General features: G+C 35.8%; 1 protein-coding gene and 1 pseudogene across 7 annotated transcripts in view; one reads left to right on the forward strand and one right to left on the reverse strand.

Annotated features, from left to right (window-relative positions):
* Ccser1 (coiled-coil serine rich protein 1) overlaps positions 1–20,702 on the forward strand; it is a 1,264,311-nt gene that overhangs the window by 686,047 nt on the left and 557,562 nt on the right. The window lies entirely within an intron of this gene.
* On the reverse strand, positions 16,438–17,063 carry LOC109702240 (insulin-induced gene 1 protein pseudogene; annotated as a pseudogene).

Raw genomic sequence — 20,702 nt, forward strand, 5'->3', positions numbered from 1 at the left:
GCAAGTCATCCACAAACAAGTGAGAAGAGCAGTTTCCTTTTACCTGTACCACTTGTTCTCCAAGGCAGCAAAGCTCAGTGTCAAAAGAGACCTCCTCAATCCATGATATCTCCCATGGAATAGTAAAAGAATATTAAGTTCTTGGTTTCCCCAGTGACACAGACACTTTCCAAGATGTCTACTTCTTTCATGACCCATGTAAGACAGTGAGATTTTAAGGTAAGCAGACCTAAGTAATCTATGAACAGCTAGAAGCAGATAAACGGGGCAGAGGCTCACAAAAACTAGTGTCCAGAAATCAGCAGAGGGCCATGAATTTATTAACTGCTTTGTGAGCTCCAGCAAGAGATCTGCCCACTCATAGTACATAAGCTCTGTAGATCCTCACTGCTAGCTATCCCCTGCAAATGTCACATGGGATCCTCTGACTGCATTAGCACATATAATCAGCATGATTGACTGTGCTATACTAGAGAACACCTAGAACCTAAACACTTCAGGGCACTGCCCTAAGGAAAATAAATAGGTGGCTCTTAATGTTTAGCCTAGTTTTATGGCACTAAGAGAAAGGATAAATACTCATACTTCTCCCCAAGAGGGACAAATGGAATAAAGTGGGTGCATTCATTGAAAAGGTCTGAGATATCCCATGAATCTCTAGCTAGGCTACTGATAAAAATCTTTCTCTTCAAAGAGTAAATTTTGATCGGGATGATGCCTTCATCAAATGAAAAGAAAGCAGTGCAAAACTATATGAAACAAGGAAGTATAAGGAAACAGGCCACTTCCATAGAACATGTTAATTTTCCAGTAACCAAGCTGAAATAACTGGAGAACCATAAAATATCTGACAAGAAATTCAAAATAATTGATTTAAGTAAATTCAGGATACTAAAATACAAATAGACAAATTAACAAAAATCAAAAAACAATATACAAATAAAATGATAACTTAAAGAAAAGCTAGATGTAATAAAAAAAGGAAAAAAAAACCAAAGAACATTTTGGAGTGAAAGATAATGAAATAAACATTTAATAGCTCATTTAACCAAGAACAAATAATCTGTAAACTGAAAGTCATATGACATATAGTCTGTCTTTCCCCACAGCTAATCCCCACAATGATTTGAAATTATGCAGTCAGAGGAGAAAATAGAAAATAAAAAAGAGTAAAGGAATCCTATGAGAGTTATGAGATACCATCAACTGAAACAATATAGGTTTTATAGAAAAAAGGAAGTTTTTAAATGCTGGCTGAAAATTTCCTAAATCTTGGAAGTGATGTGGATATCCAGGTTCATGAAGTTTAAAGTTCCTCAAAAAAGAACATTCAAAGGGATTACCCCAAGACTCCTTACAGTTACAATGAAATAATTCAAAGTCAAGAACATAGAAAAACAGCAAGAAAAAATAATTTCTTACAAGTTGATAGAGGACCCCATACTACACTAGATTTCTAAGTAGACACCTTGTAGTTTAGGACATTTGATGATGTACTCAGAATTCTGAAATGAAAAGTCAGCCAGCTAAGAACACTGGTACCTAGAAAAGCTGACTTTCAGAAATGGAGTGATAAAGATTTCTCAGATAAAAAAAGTTGAGGGAGGGACTAAATTTGTACCTGGGTGGTACAACTTGCCTAATGTGTGGAATATGCAGAAGGCCTTAAGTTCAGTCCCCAACATTATTAAAGAAAGGGAAGGAGGACTAGAGGGAGGGAGGAGGGAAAGAAGAAGGGAAAGAAGGAGGAGAGAAAGAAGGAAGAAAGAGGGGAGGAGGGAGGGAAGGAAGGAAGGAGGGAGATAAGGAATGAAGTGAAGGAAGGTGAGAGGAAAGGAAAGAAGGAAGTGAAGGAAGAACAGAGGGAGGGAAGGAAGGAAGGAAAAAAGAAGTGCTGGGGGAATTCATTACCACTAGACATGGCTTATTACAAATGGTAGCCTTTTAAAGAGTAACCTTTGTTGGTTGTGACAGATAGTTTTCCACCATACCACATATAAACAGAACTATCACAGTAGTATATGGAGCTCTGCCACCAGAATATGATGCAGTTGGTGCCAAGAATATGCCTAAAGTCTTTGATATTAGCCCAAGTTAAAGCAGGTATATTCTGGCTTGGATGAAATCACTTTTGTCCTGGCTTCTTTATAAGTTCTTGCAGTCTGGGAGATACTATGAGGCTTCACTGATCTTGCTGCTGCACATGACCATACGTCTGTAAAGGAGACTTAAATACATTGTATTTCTGGATCTATCAACCTCTTTTATCTCAAGACACTTTGTGGCTGGTTTTTATTCAGTGGGACAGAATTGTTCCATAACAATGATAAAGGAGTTAACTCAGTGGAAGGATAAAACAAGCACAAAAACATATGCACCCGACATCAAGCAACTACATGTCTAAATCAAATACTTACTGAGCCGAATGGAGAAATAGGCAACAGTATCAAGATAGCAGGCAGAAGATATCCCACTATCATCATTGGATACAAAGAAATGCAAATAAAGAAATAGTAGACATGAATGACATTAAAGATCAGATGCACCAAACAGACATTCCATTCATGAGCAGAAGAACAGACATTTTCCCAAGTACACCTGGAATACATCATGTGTTGTACAACAAAAATAAGTCAATAAATTTGAAACAATTGAAATCAGAAGTATCTTTCAAGCCCCTTTTATGAAATTACAAATCAGAAACAAGAGGAAAATTGGAAATTCACAAATATGTGGAAATTAAAAACTTTTTTTTGCAGTACTGAGACTTGAACTCAAGATCTACACCTTGAGCCACTCCACCAGCACTTCATTTAATGGTTTTTTTTTGTTTTTTGAGATAGGGTCTCACAAATTATTTGCCTAGGCTGGCTATGAACTGCAATCCTCCTGATCTCTGTCTCCTGAGTAGCTAGAACTACAGGTGTGAGCCACTGGTGCCTGGCAGAAATTAAAAATATTTTTGAACAACCAATGGGTAAAAGATGAAATCTGAAGAGAAAAATGTTGAGAGAAAGAAAAAAATGGGAAAACACCATACTAAACTTATGGGGTACAGCAAAAGAAGTATTAAAAAGGAGGTTTATAGTAATACACTTACATTAAGGAAAAAGAAAGTTCTCAAATAAACAACCTAATTATATTTCTGGAAAAAAAAAGAATTAACCCAAAGTTAGCAAAAGGCAAAAAATAAAGATTACAGTAGATAAATGAAATAGGGACTAGAAAAGCAAAAGAAAAGGTCAATAAAACTAACAATTGGTTTCTGCAAAGATAAACATAGACTAACATTACTTAAAGTAAGAAAAAAGAGAGACATTCAAATAAATGACATTGTAAATGAAAGAGAAGGCATTACAACAAATACCACAGAAATACAAAGGCTTCTAAGAGATTACTATAAACAATTATATGTCAACAATTTGATTAACCTACAAGATATGGATAAATTCCTAAACTCAACCTACCAACTCTAAATTTTGAGGAAACAGGAAATTTGAACAGAACAGTAAGTAGGGAGATTTAATCAGTAAAATGGTTTGTCAGTTCTTGTTAGGCAAGGATCATGTTTCAGTCATCATTTACACACACTTATTAGACGATGATGATAGATTAGATAAATAAGCAAGAATTCTTCACTCAGTCTTCACATTTTTGTTTTATCCTTTTAATTATTTTCCTCAATTCATTTCCAATGCTCTGGGAACATACAACATTCATTGATGTCATTCATTAAGCTACATCATTCATAAGACATATATATTAGGCTTTCTGATGACTGCAAATTACATCTAAAACATGAAGCATTTGATTTGAGGTTCATTGCCCTAAAATCTAGATTGAAAGCACAAGAGGACATTTCCAAATACATGAACTGTATATTTTTTCATGGACTGCACTAACAGCAGTGTCACAAGTGCCCTCACAGGTTCTAGAGTTAAACTGTGTTGGCTCAGACCTGTAGCTCAATATATTCAAACAAACCACATAATCATTTATATTTTGGGTTCCTGATTGGTAAAAGGATAAAATAGTTTCCTTATTTTTTTTGATAATTCAAAAAGTTAACACACACAGATTCTTAAAATTATTGGGCACATAGGAAGTCTTAACTAAGCACTATGTATAAATAACGGCTCGCAGTCAACATGCATAATTATATCCTAATCTATCACTTTAAAAATACCTCTTAAGAATATGCCATTCCACAATGTCTATTACTTTCTTCTCTTCATCATTAAATGTGCAGTTAATTTATTTATGTTATGATAATCTAATTCAGATTCAGAATATGTGTTGAATGTCCTAACATAGTTTCTCAACATGAAAATAATTCTTCAGACTGAGCAAAAATGAGTTGTAGTGAGATTGAAATTTGTTTTTTCATTTTTCTTTTATTATTCATATGTGCATACAAGGCTTGGTTCATTTCTCCCCCCTGCCCCCACCCCCTCCCTTACCACCCAGTCCGCCCCCTCCCTCTCCCCCCCCTCAATACCCAGCAGAGACTATTTTGCCCTTATTTCTAATTTTGTTGTAGAGAGAGTATAAGCAATAATAGGAAGGAACAAGGGTTTTTGCTGGTTGAGATAAGGATAGCTATACAGGGCATTGACTCACATTGATTTCCTGTGTGTGGGTGTTACCTTCTAGGTTAATTCTTTTTGATCTAACCTTTTCATGAGATTGAAATTGCAGTCTCAAAATTAGCTTTATAATGAGGGGTCTATTGACTGTAATTTAATCTTTCTCTTTGTCTCTGCTAGATTAGATGGTGCTCCCTAAGAAAATAGGAATTTTACATATTTTGTATGCATGGCTTGTAAAGAATTTATTGATGGGTGCTGTTTCTGTCATAGTCTGGAGAGCTCGGGTGATGAAGTTAAGCTCTTATAAAGGTTCACTTCAAAAACATTTCTCTGCATCCAGTTTCCTATTTTAGAAGGAATCTTTTACTATCACAGAATATTTGCTTGAATACTAAAAGCAAGGCCAATTGCCTCCCTAAGTACCTTCAATACTAAATAGACTCATATATATACATATATATATATATATGTATATATATATTAGAAGAGAAACAAAGGCAAATAACTACTTTTAATCATACCAAAACATACATCATTCTTTTTATATTCTTATGGTATACTTTGTGATGTAAAATAAGTAATTATAAAACTAATTTATTATTGTATATGTATATACATTTTGCATATATGCATTTTAAATGTGTATGTATTATATATGTATATAAATAAATATTTTAAACTTGTGTTTGAATACACAACCAATTAGCCATCTATATAGTTTCCTAATTATCTCATTATCTATTCATTCATTCATTCCTTTATTCACCCATCAAAGATTTCCTGAGGTTTTATCATATATTAAGCAGTCTAGACTTCAGGGATTTGAATACGACTTATCTAATAAAATATTCTCTATTTTAAATATAGTATATTTATCTGTATTCTTAGATAGATTATAAGAACATCTTCAATTTTTTTTCATATGGTGAGCATTCAGCTTACTAAATTAGTTGTCCATTCTGCAACCACTTATTATCTAATATGAGCTAAGTACTTCTGGAAGTTATTAAGGCATTAAGGGTGTTTACAAAGAAACTGAAAGGACTGCGCTTTTTCAACCTGAATATGAGTCTGTCCTTTTTTTTTTTTTTTTTGGCATATCTGAGGTACAGGACTTTGTACTTGCTAGGCAGGGATTCTATGCAATCAACTCTTTTCTCTCTGGTTATTTTTGAGATATAATCTTGACTGGATCATAATGATCATCCTATTTATGCTCCCCTGCCACAGTTGGAATGACAGGCGTGGACCACTCACACTCAGGTATTTCTGTTGAGATGGGGCATCATGAAGGCTTTTTTGCCAGGGCTGGCCTGGAACCCCTAGATCCTCCCCATCTCAGTCTTCAAGTAGCAGAGAAACTAGCCACCTACACCTGACTACTCTGCCACTCTGAATTGATTTAAGCATCAAAGTGATGATGGAAGATTTGGCAAATGAGCCTTCATTATTCTATGTGATTAAGCTAGCTTAGTGAATAAAGTACCATTCCAGATACACATTGACTGTGTAGACTCAGAAAAAAAGGAACTTTCACCGTGTTGAGCTGTGAAATATTGTAGTTCTTTTCCTAATGAGACATGACTAAACATGTACTGACTGATACAGCACCATTCTGGATGCTAAGGTTGTAAATGTGAGCAAAACAGACAAAATACCTTCCCATGGCCACTCATGTTCAAGTAATGAAACAAAAACTTAAAAACAGCAATGACAAACTGGTATATTATGCATAACAAACATCAGAATGACAGTAGATGCTGTTTTAGATAGAATGCCCACTAAAGTCATTTCTGTGGAGACCTGATTTCCAAGAGGGCAAAATTTTTAAGGGGCTGCTCTAGTGGTACTGCAAAAGGCCTACCACAATGACTGTGAAACCATGTATAGGACCAGGTCTGAGACCCACCAATGATTAGCTCTTTTTTCAAATTTTATTTTATCATTTTTACATGGACTTACATATATATACATTATTTTGGCCACACCTGCCTCTAGGCAGAACCTGGTCCACCCTCTTGTTCTCCAACTTTGTTGAAGAAAAAACATAAAATATAATAAGAAAAACAGATTTTTTGCAAATTTGAGGTAAAGATAGCTGTACAGGGATATTCCTTGTGTTGCTTCCAAGTGTATGTGTATTACAACCTAAATTGGTTCATCTCTACCAGACCTCTTCATTACTTCCTAGTCCCCTTCCCATAGTGGCCTCTGACAGTTTAAGATTACTGTATTTCTTTCTATACAGTAAGCATATCAACCATATTCAAGTTTTTCGTTTTCTTCCCTTTCCCTATCCCTCCCCTTAATGTGTGATCTATGTCCAATAATATCACTGCATTTGTTTTAGGTCCATAATCCAAATATGAGGAAGAAATGCGATTTTTGTTCTTCTGAGCCTGGCTAACTTCACAGAAGATGATGTTATCCAGTTTCATCCATTTACCTGAGAATGACAAAATTTCATTCTTCTTTATGGCAATAAATACCACATTTTCTTAATCCATTCATTAGTAGTGGGGCATCTTAGCTGTTTCCAAAGATTGGCTATTGTGAACAATGCTGCAATAAACATGGGTGTGCAGGTGCCTTTGGAGTAACCGAAGTCACATTTCTTTGAGTATATCCCTAGGAGTGGGATTGCTGGATTATATGGCAGGTCTATTTTTACTTTTTTAAGAAACCTCCATATTGCTTTCCATAGTGGTTGTACTAGCTTACATTCCCATCAGCAGTATAAATGATAGTTCTTTTTTACCCGTATCTTCGCCAACATTTGTTGTTGGTGGTGTTCTTGATGGTAGCAGTGACTAGCTCTTGCAAATATCTGGAGAAACTATGAAAAAATATGGAAGCTCTGAGGAAAAAGGTTGGTGCATTTGAAGGTTATAAAGTCTCTTGAGCCTGCAGTGGCCTGAACAAGGGGGTGATTTAAAGGCATAAGTATGTTAAATTTGTGTGAGTTCATAGAACCAGGAAGATTTGACCTATCTGTTCATAAGGACTGAAATGATTTGACTTATGATTTTAAAAAATCACTTTCAGTTCTTGGTAAAGAATAAGCTATCAAGGAGAAAGAGCTGAAGCATGTAGACTAGTTAGGATGTTATTATAGCACTGAGTGGTTGTGATAGAGGTGATACAAAGTCTCAAAATAAGAATACGTAGAAATTGAGCCAACAGAATTTGCTCTGGTTCTTGTGAGATGAAAGGAGTTTGACAGGGGCAAAGGGAAAGTAAAAAGCAGGGAATGTAGGATTTAATTTAGAAGAAGGAAAGAATGCCAGGATGACTGTTTGGAACAAGACGAATGAGAAGTCAGATCGCATTCTGAATTCCAGAGCACATTTTGGCCTTGAGCAATATTAAGTTGTGAATACTCTATCACAGTTGTTCTTTCGTTACAGTGAGCATTAGCTAAGATTCATGTAGTGCAAGCTGTTGATGCCCTGACCACAATCCCTTGATAAATTACCATTTTTATGCTTGTAAATCCAATACCCCATCAGCCATCACATTTGCTCCACAGGTAGGCTTGGTATACCAGGGAATTCACTCCCTCTAGGGGAAGCCTGAGGGCTTGTTTGACAGTAATTACTGACAGAATTCCATAGACAAATAACCCAGCTCCCTAAACCATCAGGTGAAAACACTGACAGCAAGTTTAATACTGACACCTAGAGTTTCCTGATAGGTTTAAACTCTGATTGTCCAAATACGTAGCATTTTTTGATAATTGGCTCACTGGTTCTTTCTATTATTTTTAATTTATCTTTTTTCAATTTTACTTTTTTTTCCTTTCTCACTTCTCCACTCCCAAATGTTTTTCCTAATATCAGGTCTCAATTGAACTATTTATGCTCGTTCTTTTTTCTCAGGGTCTGCTTCTAAAAAAAAAAAAAAAACCAACTAAAGACAGTTTATGTATGGATAAAATTTTATTATATATTTTCAAAGTAAGCCTAAGCTTTTTACCTTGTGAAATGAGATTTCCCATTGGTGTAGCATTTCACATATGATGACATTCAATTCTTACAGGCAAGAAATTTGTAATTGGGAGCTGCTGTAAGAGGAAATAGCTACTTAAATATAAGTTGAAATAGGACAAGAAGTACTGTTGGATGAATCCTCAGATTCTAGAGGGTTCCCTGCCATATGCAGACACTCAATAAGAAGAGAGCATTTAAGTTAAAAATAGTCACCTCCATCTGAGAAGGAAGTCGTTTTTGGTGAGGAACCCAGGTTCAAGAGCTTATCTAGGGTAGCTCCCTGAGCTGTGAAAGAAAAGAAGTTTTCAAATACACACGTCACACCAGCAATCATGAGTATAACATAACATGACATGGTTTGTTTTGCTTATGATGTGGGTGTTATGAACAATTGCATATATGTGTTAGCCAAGGCCAAGAGAAGTACTGCAATTTATTCACAATCCCAAAGCTGATGAATTAAACTAGATTTGAGCTTAGGGTTGTCTGTGTCTCCATTCATTTTAGCTTACTCGTGAATTCTTCCTGAGATTAAAACAAAGTTAGGCAGTTCTACTTCTGAGAATGGATCTAAGTTCAAATATTTTTTAAGAGACTTTAAAAAAAAAGTGCCTTAGTCAACTCAACCTACTATATTAAAATACCATAAATTGAGTGGCTTACACAAAAACTATTTCTTTCTCATACTTGTAGAGATGGGGAAGTTCAAGATTAAGGTGACAGCAAATTCTGAGTCATGTGAGGACTACTTTCCCGATGTGCAGATGGCATCCCCATGTGGCAGAAAATGTGAGTCTCTAAGAAGAGACTTAAGAAGGCACTAATTCCATGGTGGAGCCACCAAGCTCATCTCAACCCAATCACGTCCCAAAGGTTCCACTTCCAAATACCACATGATACTGGGGATTAGAACTTCAACATATGAAATTGGTGGGAGATGGGGGAAGGAGGCACACACACACATTCAGGCCACAGCAATGAGCATAAATTTATAGAATTTTATCAGTGCTACTTCTCAGATATAATTAAGGATTTTACCTAAAGCTTAACTCTGGAAAGGGAAATAAATTGTAGAATGGTTGGACTAACTCCAGTGGGGTACTAAAGAAGAATACTGTCACCTTCTCCTTCCACATTTTTAACAATTAAAAGATTTTTTAAAGTCCTGAAAAATTTGATACATGACAGCCGGTTGAACTAAAAAACCTGAAATAAACAAATTACTATCATAAGAGAAGGTAAAATTCAACTAACAAGTGTTCCCACTAAGGAGAAAAGAGGATTATTCCTTGGAAAATAAGACGCTAAAAAGAGAGAGAAAAGATTTCTCTAATAAGACTTCTGTAATAGGTTCCTGAGGCTTGAGACCTTAGAGCCAAAACAGAACAAAGGAAAACAAAACACGAAAAATGAACAGAGTCCTTGAAAGTCAACCAATGGACCCACATTCTCTGGCACCCTTGGGCTGAGTACATGACTGATAGTTATAGAAGTGCATAGAAGTGCGCCTCCTCGGGTTTTCCATGACCTTAATCCATCTCCTTATCCTTAGACCCTCTAGTTTATCAGTCAGTGGCATGACTTATGTTGTGCATATTCCATCTATGCTGCCTCCAGCACAGAGACCAGAGCACATTCTTTCATGAATCACTTCCATAACCTTTTAGCAGTTGGGAGTATATTAAAATAAAAGCAAAGAAGAAGTAGAGGTTTTGAATTCCATATTTTTGCCCTCAGATAAATGTAATTAGTTAGTTATAAGGTATCAGATTTTTATAAAGGAGGTCTCATGCTATCTTAATGATTATTTATACATCATTCTCTTCTTGCCTAAAAGTGTTTCTGTTATCTCTAATTTTTAGAGTCTAATCTTATTTTTTTCTGTTTACATATTAAAGAAATATTTTATACTAACTTATTTTGTGACATTCACCATAAGTAACATGCATAGAGAAGGGGTATGTGGTCTTAAAAATCTCTTCTATTACTGAAGCTTTGTGATATTCTGTGTAAATCATTCTTGAACTATCTCCAGAAGAATTTATCATTAGAAATGCCTGAAGAACCCTGCTTTCATATTGTTAACTGATAATACAAAGCCCCAAAGAACCTAGTATAGAGAGACTTTGGTGTAGTCAAGCAAGACCAAGAAGTCAAAATAATTTAAAGAAAGAAATAACTTACAAATATTAAAAATAAGGCCAAAAAAGTATTAAATGAAAGGGAATGGAAAATGTTTATTTGGGTTGCTAGGTATTCTTTTTTCACATGCTTAGTCTTTAATATGTTAGCTTATACAATTTAATACCAAGTCATTTTTCTATAGGGAATAGTTTGTCTTACTATGTATCATTCTTTTTTTTCAATAGGACCTTCAATAATACTCATTTGCCTATATACCATACAGTTTAGCACATAATCACACATTGTTTATACATTTCTTTAAATGCTTATCTCCTTGGGAGATTGTAGGTAATTCAATTCTCAAAAGCATTAGCTTTTCTCTTTTTGCATCAACAACAGTGTTAAAGTAACCATTACCACACTTTTCACTAAAACATTCAGTCCTTGTCACAATGCCTTGTTCATAATAAATTCCAATACTGTTTGGATTGATGAATAAGGTGAATGAGGTGAATTAAAAGTGAAAGCATAGTGGAAAAAAATTACTGTATTTAGATACCATTGAAACAATTTCTATTGTGTAAGCTGTCCACATGGCTTTCATCCTTGGATATGCAGTTTAAGAAAATGTTGTGAACTGAGTAATGTGTTAAGTTCCTTACTTAACTCTCACAATAAGCCGAAGGAAAAACTACTCATTGTTACTTCATTTGCAAGTAATAAAAAATTCAAATAAAGCTAGCTTAAGCAACAGGGGTATGTCATAACTTGATTCTGTGCTCATGGAGGCAAAGGTTTGTCTTCTGGTTCTATAGTATTCCTGGTAGTTGTTTGGTAATAGCAACTTCCAGGTTGACTGGAAGTTACAGACAAAATAACCTCACATTTTCAAGTCACTGGAAATGAGTGAGGACTTCCTTCCAAGAACTCTTCGCATATTCTCCAGAAAAACTTTGGGACCAGGCTTGGACTAATCCTTTGTAACCAGTAGGTGGAATATGTTAATTGATTTAAGTGAAACAAAATCCCTTCTAATGGAGAAATATCCAACCAACCTAAAATATATAGACTGAGACTTGAAAATAAATTATTAGATACCAACTAGTTTTGAAAGGATGTGAAAATAAGTAACAGAATGTAAAACAAAGTAAAATAGAATAAAATAAAACCACTATATCTATTATCTCTGTTTGAAAGATAAGGAAACAGAGCTCCAAAAGGCTTATGTCAGTTTTCTAAGATCACATATCTAATATTGGTAGAAAGACAAGTCAATAACAGCTCTGTCTAAAACATCAATGTAATATACTGCCTACCTCCCTTAACTATTAATCCATTTTCATGAGCTCTGAGATAAGTCTGACATACAAAACATGATCTTAATTTTTTTAAACTAATGAAATAGTACTATGTGGATTATCAGTATTAGAAATGAATACACTTTCGTTTAGTTAGTTATATAACATCATCTCAATGACCTATCTCTACCCTACCATTCATTTTTTATTGATTTATTTACTTATAATTTTATAATCCCATTTTAATTTATTAATAGTATTTGTGCTTGTATTTTTTTTATCTTATCATTTTTACATTTAGTCATATGTGCATATATTTTTTGTTGCCCCCCTCTTCTGCTTCTGGGCAGAACCTGTTCCAACTTCTTGTTCTCTGATTTTGTTGAGGACAAAACATAAGAGATAATAAAGACATAGTGTTTTTGCTACTTTGAGATAAAGATAGCTACACAGAGAGACTCTTAGCTTTGTTTCCATGCACATGTGCATTACAACCCACATTGGTTCATCTCTGTCAGACCTCTTCACTACTTCCTAGTCCCCTTCCCATAGTGGCCTCGGCCAGTTTAAGTTTACTATATTCACTCCTCTATAGTGGGCACATTCACCACATTCCAGTTTTAGGTTTCCTTCCCTTTCCCTATTTCTCTAGTGTGCATTCTCCTCTTAGTGTGCAACCCCTGTCCAATAATATTACTGCATTTGTTTTAGGTCTATAATCTGCATATGAGGGAGAACATGAGATTTTTGGCCTTTTTGAGCCTATTTACCTGGTAAAATTCTCATTCATTAGCTAATTTTTCTTCTTGAAGCTAATGCCTACACACTTATATTTTTGGAACATGCTGGTTGAAAAAAAAAGTAGCAGCAGAGAGAGAGAGGTAGAGAGAAAATTATTTGTGCAATTAACAGTGACAGGAAATCAGTAGGAACCTTATTTATGACAACAAAATATTAGAGGAATTTATCTATTTACTGGTGTAGGATTTGTTCTATATTCAGTAATTTTCGTGAGTGTCCACAGTGGTAGTTTAAGAACTCCAAGTAAATAAGTAAACTGGGTAAGCATAGTTTTTGTCTATGACAACTCATTAGAGTATAGAGCTGAATATATGAAATGCATTTATATTTAGATATAAAAAATAGTAATAAAACTTCATTTTAATTTCATGTATTTTAAATATTTCTTAGTTTTATAATGCAAAGTGTGTATTCAGACCATTTTCCGTAGCATAAATTAGACGTACTAAACCGTCAGCTATTTTCTGTATACTTGCAACTGATTCCAAAGCAAATTTTAAAAAGAATTTTTGGAGTCTGCTTTCTCTGTTTTTTTCTCTCACCTCTTATGGGAGGAAGTTTGCTTCACTGATGGTTCATACCCAAGACTAGATTGACTAGTTTTAATCTTGCTGTTTTTAATACATTTTCAGGTATTAGTTATGAATATTTCCTTTTGAGTAGAAGAATTAAGTTCAAACAAGGTTGTCTAAAACTTTGAATGTCCTCAATTTTATAACTGAATTTGAAGTACATGATTATTTCTGGAATAAAAATGTGAAAGAAAAATGGTGATATATGAACATGTACTTAAATATTCTATTTGCCTGGATCAGCTGGAAGGGGGATCTCTAAATCAAAGAAGCCCTCCAAGAGAATCAGAGTAGAAGAATCTGAGGTCATCAGATCCACAGAGAGTAAAGTCCAATTAGTCACCAAGCTACATGAGATAAATAAAACACATATTGAAAAGTGAGGAAATGAGTCAATTGAGTATAAATTGGTGCTGGATTAAAATCAGACTATAGGAAGACTAGCCTTTCTTGGGAGGTAGATAAATTTAAATTTCAAGATTAAAATCACGAATCAACAACATGCTTACATTTACAGTTTTGATATTATTAAAATATTTATCAAAGCCCTCTCACAAGACCACAAGAGAATCTTTTAGATCACGCAAAGCTAATTAAGTACACTTGATAAGGAGGGGAGCGTACCCACCTTAACAGGGAGAGGTCAGGCTGAATCAGTCCTTAGGGTTCATAGGACTGCATTTCAGGTCAGAAGATGGTAAAAGAGGTCTAGGCAGAAATCGATCAGAATTTGTGAATTAGGTGAGTTACTGAAACTGTCTGTAGTATTACATTTGGAACACATGAGCCCATACAGTCTATTGAGATACCTGGTAAAACAGCTTCTGGTTATATTTAGGAAAATGCATGTGTGAATGATCTGCTGCTAAGAAAATTTAAATGTAGGTACTGTGTCTGGGAGGACATGAGTTTTATACTTTGTTTTGTCAGCTGTAGTAGTATTTTGTGGTTTGTTTTTCCTTTCCTGTCTAGCACTTGGTACAGTGTCTTCCCTTCTCAATTTACTCGTCATCCATTATCCTGTCACAGCATTTAGGCTACGTCTTGTACTTTCTTCATTTAAATACTTTACATTGTACCCAAAACTCATGTTAACATACTTACCTAGTAAGTCTTGTTCTAGACTTCAAGTACACTTTTTATTCAGTTTGAAATATACCATTGTATAATTTCTGGATAAAAACTTCTGAATGTCACTTCCCCTAATTTTTGTTTTGGATTTGAACCTTTAATAAAAGTAAAAAATGCAAAAAAGAACACAATATTGAAAACTTAGCATGAATGCGAATCTCACAGATTTTGTTCAGACTATTTCACAGTTTTACAAATTCAAATCAATTTGGTTCAATATAGCTGCTAAAAGCTATTGTCAAAAAACATTCAGATTCACATTTTTGTTACATTATTTGTGAAAGATATATATTTACTTCCAGTTTAAGAGGAAACATACTGTTTGTACATGACTGAGTGTATTTTAGACTCACTGCTTTTCTCTAGGAGCTTCTGGCTTTCATAAAATGCTGATATTGTCACTGAAAAATGTTTTCACAAAACTAATCATGTTTTCATTTTCAGAAAATTTATAAGGGATGAATTCCATGGTCCAGAAGAATACATTTTCTCTTAAAAAAAATTCTTCTTGAGAGCTTCTTCTTAAACAAATTAGTGTCAGAAACCTAAAGTTTATTCCAGGACATGTTCCTTAAAACAAAACAGGTAAAACCCCAACAAGGATAGTCCTTTGAAGGAAAGCAGAAAATGCCAGCCTTGTGGCTGAGTGTGCTTCCCTTCTGCTCACCAGTGCTTTCTGCTTAAGGAGTCTTTTAATCAAGTCACTTCCACAGAATTCAATACAACCAAAACATTCAAATTTCAAAAAGGTAAGTTTATAAGTAAAAATTACTACACCCACAAAAACTAGAGTATGTCAAAAGAGCTGACAGGGAAGGAGCCTCCCTACCTAAGAGGTATTGCTGAGCTCTACCTCCATGCAACTCTGAAATAAACCAGAACCCTTCTCTTGAGCATCTCATGCATTAAAAAAATATTTTAAGAGAATAGAAGGCTCAGGCTATGTTTCATATGCATTGTACTTGAAGTTTAAGACCCAATACTTGCAAACTTGGCCCAATATGCTCTATGCCATTAAATGAATACACTGCTCACCACAACCACTGAATAGTTTAAGGCAGTGATGTACCCATTCTTCTTTTTATAAGCAATCACAGACTACACATTCCACAGGGCTGTGGAAAAAATTATCCTCTCTCTTGGCTCACCAAGACTGAAATATGCAGCAGATTTACCTGACTCTTGGATGTTCTGGATATGGGATAAAATTTCATTAACCAAGGTGAGAATTCCAACATCACAGTGTAGAATGATGGCTTTTCATTATCTTCTCCTCCCAGTTAAGATGGGCAACACAAAATCCTGTGGGAGTAATGGAAAGCACAGTGTCCACACTGGTGGTAGGACATGTGTGACTGCAGAATGTGAGATTTCACAAAATGACAGTGTTATCAGGAGACCCTGCCATGCTCGGACTCACTGGCAGCACCACCTCCCTACACTTGCTGCTGCTTTTTCTTTTCTTTTTTTACACAACTCTATTTTTAAAATCTTTTGGATAAAAGTTTTCTTGCAACATACTTCATCTTTTAAAGCACCATCATATCAATCCATATTTCCTTTGTGCACTGACATAAAACTGCTAGTTGATAATTAAATTTAGTTCAAGGCTTTGAAATATGGCAACTTGTTTTAACAACATGGATGAAATTTAATAGTTGGATAACTGCCCCCTGCCTGAGTCCCATAGCATCTGGGCTGAGATGACATGTTATAGAGAACAAGCAGGAGCAGGGAGGAAAGTCAAGACAAGACCTCAAGGTCAGTAGTTCTTGTTTCCATCTCACTATTCTAGAGTAACTGCACATTTCTTCCAGGAGCCCTTTGTCGTCAGCCCCATCTAAACACAGCATTTAGGGAAAAAATCATCTTGAGCCCAATCTGCCTTTACAGCACTTCTCTCCAGGTCCTGCTTACTCTTCCCATCTGGCGCTCAGTTCCTGTGTGGCTTCTCAGAGACACCCATAGCTAACTGTCATCCTATGTTTCCCACTGTGACTGACACTTCCTGAGGAAAAAAATACACAGTAGTCAAGAACAGATACAGAGAGTCTGGGAATGTATTCTGATATACACGATTGTACATGAGAAACAGTGATCAGAGTTGCTTGGAAGGTGATGGTGACCTTGAGTTCAAGGTCACTTCTGGAGGGATTAAATGTCTACCAAAAGCCCAAGGAGATTGCTGCTTAGGTCAAGGACACCTGAACAATATGGGCAAAATCCAATTCCAATTCAGCACTGGTGAGGTGAATGCAAAAGAAGGCTGCAATGGACCTCATGACCCTGGCCCACTCTCTCTTGAACTTGTGGAGTTTTCCAAGGTGACTGTGGATACAGGGGTAGAGTAAGCTGACCATTGCAGCTGCTGTCCCACAACAGGGGTGCGGAGGAGAAGATGGTGGCAAACAACTCTTCTGGGAAGAGAGTGACATTCTTCTGGATATGTGGCAGTTTGAGCACCAGGGCCAGGACAACCCCAACCAAGAAGAGCACGAGGCTCCTGTGCACCAGGTAGTGATGCCAGCTGCAGGTGCTGCCACCGTGGACACTCACCATGGCTCACTGATCCCTGGGCATGGGGTTGGTGTCTCAGGCCCTAGGGACCAGCAGGCTCCAGGATGGGGTGATCGTGCCTCCATGTGAGAGAGGTCAGGTACCCAGTGGCTGTGCAGCCTTGGCATCAGTTCCTGCCGCCCCAGAGGGTGCTTCTGCAAAGGGGTGAGAGGAGACCCATCAGGCACGCTCAAGTGTGGCTGCCACCCTAATGTTTAGAGATTTTCGAATGGCTGGTTTCTTAAATATGTGCTTCTTGTTCTTGTAGTACTCATAATTAGGGCTACTACCATTGATAGATTATTTGAGGAAAATTGATTAATTTTTACTACTATTCATAAAATTTTTTATTGTGCAAATTTACCATAATTTTTTGTCTTTAGCACTAGACTTTACAATATGTTGTACATGTGTCATAGTCACTTGTTTTTGACTAATTCCATCAATGTAATTTTTTTCATAGATGCATTCAATATCATATTTGAATTTATTAGAAAAAGTATTCTGCATAAATTTGGAACTAACATCTACATTTTTTAGCTTGGAATAAAGTAAAACAAACTTAAAAGTACTGGTTTTGACATTTTTATCAGTTGCTATAACATGATATTGATATTTTTCTTATCCTGTAATCTTAACTTGCTCAATAATCATATCTTTGTAAAATGACAACAGAGTTTTGATTGTGTTAAAATAACTCAATTATTAACCACCATTACCACATTTTTATCTGAGTCAAAAAAATGACAAGGGACACTTCTGAAGCTTACTGAATTGTGTTGCAGGAAGGATGCCAGTCATATTTATACTCAATACTTCTTAAGAGACATAAATTATAAACACTTAAAAGATTACCATAGAATTTGATAGCTAATTTGTTTTCTTTTCATTTCCATCGTCGCGATTCTCAAGTTTTTCAATCTGTTGCTGATACTTTAGAAATTTTAAGCTTTGACAAAACGTGAAATTAGAAGTCATTACAATAAATAAAGAACAGAATGAGAGAATTATAACAGTTGGCACAAGTCACTGACCTGGTTTTTATTCTTGCTGTTTGTTTTCTCTCGCTTTAAAGGCAAATTAGTCAACATCTATTGCCAGACATAGCATCTTTAAGTTGAAAACTGAAATACTGAACATTGAAATGAGGTATGGGATATACCATTCCATTTAGTAATTCATGACATTGGAACTCAAAACTTCTATATGGTTTGCAAAGGTTTAAAATGCTTTAAAAAATATTAGGATGATCATTTTCAAGTAGAGCCTGAAGTTTTGAGACTATGAAGTCATCTTTGCAACAAAAGGCATTTTCCTGTTGCTTTACATGTGGGAACAGAGAAGAACCATGGAACATGGAATCTGTATGTGCCTTTCTGTCTTCTCTTGAATGTTCCAGCAAAAGTAAACCTAAACATTCCAATAATGAAACACCTTGAGCTGCTGGGAACTATAATCAGTAGGGATAGTTTTGCATTTTTCACTATTTATGTCTTTTATAAGAGTCCTTCATCTGAATGGTGAAACACATCTGGTGTATAATATTGAGATCTTTTTTTATCCCCACTTAAAATACCCTTAATCCACCTCTACTGAGAATAGTTGAGAAGATGAGGAAACTAAGCCATCTGGAGAAATTTGTAAGAATAATACTTCCATTCTCACAATGGAAAGGGTGAATATTGAGGGGATTTCTAATCTAAGGGTGAAGAAGAGAGTTGTGCTAATGGAGAAATAATGTCTACTGAATGAAGTTCCTTATGACAGGTAGTGGAAATGACAAGAATTTCAAGTACATAGGACTGGAAATGGAGATGTTTCCTGTACTTAAAAATGTAGCAATAACTTTCATTCTCTGGGTTGGAACCTTAATTAGTTTTTTTTATAAGCTTCTCAGTTCATCATAATTTCTAGCAGTTTTGAAAACCACTGGCAGGAGATGAAGAGGGAAAGAGAGGTGGAGATGGAGATGAGACAAGGAAAAGGAAGGAGTGAGAAGTGAGGAAGGATAGGATAGAAAGGAAAGGAAAGAGGAGACAGAAGTAGTGATGATTTGGAAGCACATAAAGAATTAATAATCAGAAATCATGAGGCTTTAGCACTTGGTCACTGATTCCTCAAGACTTAAAGTGACCCAGAAAATATCCTTTCTCTGAGAATTTTATCCCGGACGAAAGCTTGAAGCTTAAGTGAGCTTTAAGTTATAGTGGGACATTATGAGATGGATCCTTAGTTATCATATAATGCCTAGTGCAAATAGAATGCTTTCATTATTCCTTTTTAAAATGAGGCACTTCTCTGCAATGTAATTCAAAGAGGGCTTGCATGCAGAGAGTAGAATCTGCCATTTCCAAAGTTCGGAAGGCAGCTCAAGCTACAAGGTATAGGAACACCACTTTGACAAGGCCATGAACTCTGTACTCCACAGACATCAATAATATGAATTGTATTCTCTGGGTCAAAATGTACCACAGAGCAACACACATTCTTCTTAAAATATGATATGTGAAACCAAACACAATATTTCAAGCTCAATTTGTCCATTGCATGGCGTAGAGACTTACCTTCCTTGATCTGGATTTCATAGCTCTTAATGTTTGACAGTTCTTAATGCTGCCAAGAATTTCATTAGTACTTCTGGCTGCTTTATCAGTCCCTGTAATCATTTTGAGTTTGCAATGAATACTCCTCAGGGAATATTTCTGGAAACCATGTCCTGGCTGCTCCTGAATCAGAATCAGAGTGCTTCCCTGCAGGCACTGATTTTTGGGCACAAGTGTGCTGAGCAGAATCTTTGAGTAGTGCCCCAAGAAGCTACATGTACTGTGTATGCAAAATATTCCATCATATTTTTTTATACTCAGCCTCCTTGCCAGGTAGCCTATGTTGACCTTGAACTGACTGTGTAATGTAGGCTGGTCTAGATTTTGCTATGTAGCTCAGCCTGACCTAGAGCTATGATCCTCCTGCTTCAGCCTCCTGAGTGCTGGGATTATAGATGTTTGTTGCTATGCTTGGCTTCCAAAGATCTTTCTTTTGAAATAAGTCTTGCCTACCACTGGGAGAGTGGGAAGAGCTATTGCCAGCTATAAATATGTAAATTTGTGAATTGGGCATTTGTGGAAAAGAAGGATATTGAACTGGGATTGAGTTTGAATTTAGGTAGTGCTAGTGGAATTTTAAATTTTCAGATTGTGAATCTTTATGCTTTTACTCGTTACTGCCTAAGTCAGTATTTCTTAAACCTTATTGTAGTGAGATTACAGTATGATCTGCTGAATTTCTGGTACCATTCTCAGAACTTGTACATATTCAGCGTGGTTTGGCACACTGGATTCACCTTACTGTGAGTGCTTGGGTAGACTTTTGAGAAAGGGATCTACACACTGAACTTTTTTTTCAGTCTTGTACTTTGTCCATTACAGCATTTCATCTTTTTAGGTTTTTACCTTCCTAATTGAATCTTCAACTACTCTATTGCCTAGGCTTCTTTTCCTCAGTTTGTGTAAACTTAATACACATCCTAAGATCATTCCCTTTAATATTTGCTTTGGTTTCTTACAATTAACAGAAATTACTCAAAATTAACTGGCTTAAAACCGCTGAAGTTTCTCAACACAGCTCTGGAGGCTAGAAGCCTCA

The sequence above is a fragment of the Castor canadensis genome, chromosome 9 (assembly GCF_047511655.1).
Source record: "Castor canadensis chromosome 9, mCasCan1.hap1v2, whole genome shotgun sequence".
NCBI classification, from domain to species: domain Eukaryota; kingdom Metazoa; phylum Chordata; class Mammalia; order Rodentia; family Castoridae; genus Castor; species Castor canadensis.